The sequence below is a fragment of the Hibiscus syriacus genome, unplaced genomic scaffold (assembly GCF_006381635.1).
Source record: "Hibiscus syriacus cultivar Baekdansim isolate YM2019G1 unplaced genomic scaffold, ASM638163v2 tig00004013_pilon, whole genome shotgun sequence".
NCBI lineage: Eukaryota > Viridiplantae > Streptophyta > Magnoliopsida > Malvales > Malvaceae > Hibiscus > Hibiscus syriacus.
In genome coordinates this window covers 1,635,082-1,636,893 of record NW_024061992.1, presented here as the reverse complement: position 1 = coordinate 1,636,893, position 1,812 = coordinate 1,635,082, and the positions used below count along the sequence as shown (strand labels likewise).

General features: G+C 35.5%; 1 long non-coding RNA gene across 2 annotated transcripts; it reads left to right on the top strand.

Annotated features, from left to right (window-relative positions):
• The first annotated feature begins 266 nt into the window (after nucleotides 1–266).
• LOC120186607 lies at nucleotides 267–1,259 on the top strand. 2 transcript variants are annotated; one of them, XR_005522212.1, is made up of 2 exons: nucleotides 267–439; nucleotides 639–1,259. It is a non-coding gene; the product is annotated as an uncharacterized LOC120186607 (long non-coding RNA). The 2 variants fall into 2 exon arrangements; XR_005522213.1 differs by having other exon boundaries at nucleotides 627–1,259.
• The last annotated feature ends 553 nt before the right edge of the window (nucleotides 1,260–1,812 follow it).

The window sequence follows — 1,812 nt, the reverse complement described above, 5'->3', positions numbered from 1 at the left end:
CATCAATTCAAGGACTAAGATGAATTTATAAAGAAAAAAACGATGATCCAAAGCTCAAATAACCAAAAAAATATAACTAAATACCAAATTCGGAAAATAACTAAGTTGAGACAAACAAAAAGGAGTAAATTTGAAATCAGTCCCCACGGGGAACTAACTTGTAAAAACTCTTAAACCCAAGGGACTATAACGTAATTTTCTCTAAAGCTTTAATATATATACTAGCTAAAATACTAAACCTAACCTAATATTAAAAACCTCATCAGCCGCATGTTTCTTCTCCCTCAATCTCACAGCGCCATTTTCACTCTTCACTCTCTTTATCCTCTTCTTCAAACCCTTACCGAAGGGCAACAAACATCTGGTCGAAACCCTCACAACTGAGAGCTTTCAAGGCGCTTCAATCTCAACAAACAACACCGCCTGGGCTCCGATAAAGGTAAACCTTTTGCTCTCTCCCTCCCCTTAATCAACGTTCTGGTTCGAAAAGCTTGATTTCTTTGGGTTAGCTATCAAAAATGAATGCCTTTTTTATTGTTAGATTGTTAATCAAAAGAAACAGAAATTCTATGTTGCTTGTACTGCTTAATTTTTTGAATATATACAAAAACTCTTGCGTGAATCAGTTTTTATTGAAGATTCAGGAAGAACATTCGGGTTCTGTTCTTTTAATCGAAGGAGATGAACCAACTTACACTATTTTTTTCTTCAAAATAATGCAAGCATACACAAAGATAAAGCTGGAAAATAAAGAGAAAACCCGAATAATAATACCTCGAGGTATGTCTATTGTTTTCTCGACTTTTGAATACAATGTTGATATTCCTGTTACAAAGATTTTTCTGTTTTCCTTTCTGAGTATCAAGGAAAACCTCTGTTGTTGATGAAAAGTTCTTGCTCCCTTTTTTTTCTGGCCGAGCCCCCCATGCCTTGCTCGAATGATTCATTTTTCTATCTTTTTCCACCGAATCATCTTTGTCCTCTTGTTGATTTAGGTATTGACTTTGGCTCAATTTTCTGCTAATTTTTGCTTTTGTTTGCTGTTGGGTGTGCTACTTCACGTGGAATGGTCGAGTATGCTGAACCGGGTTGGGTCAATGTGTTGGGTCAGACAGGGTCTTGAACTGCTGTTGGGCTCTGGATTGGGTCCATTGTTTTGTAATTTTTTTTGAGCTTATAAGATGGACTCTAGACAATTACTTTAAATTTTGGATCGAATTTGGGCTTTAATTTCCAAAATAAAATAAATGTGGTTTCAATCTGATTAAGCACCTAAAAGCTTTCAAATGCATACTTCCATGCTTTATCAGTTGAATTAATTCTTCATCGAGTATCAACACCGTCAAATTATTCCTCGGTCATCTTCAAACGAATTTAAAATTGCCCGGACAAAATAAGGGTATTACAACTGTCCCTCTTTGCTTGTTGTTGTGAACACAAGAACATAGCAAAGACAAAAAATAACCTAATTTTGTCTGACTGCAGCATCTTCTTCCCTTTTTCAATATTCTTCTTTACTTTCGCCTCCATCTCACGTGCACAAACCCTTTTAATCGATTATTTCGCTTCTTTGTACCCGAGAATCTTCGATTTCCTTCTACATCTGATTATCTAATGGTTTTCCCCAACACTCTTCTGAAAAGGCTAAAAATGACTCGGATGACTTATTATCTTGGTGAAAAACATCATGCCCGAAGGATTTAATCATCACTCTTGAAAGACTTACTGATGGCCCGAAAAACTTATAAATCGTGAAATTTTAAAAATCGCATTCATCGTTTTCAAAAATTCCATCTTCTTAAAACATCATTT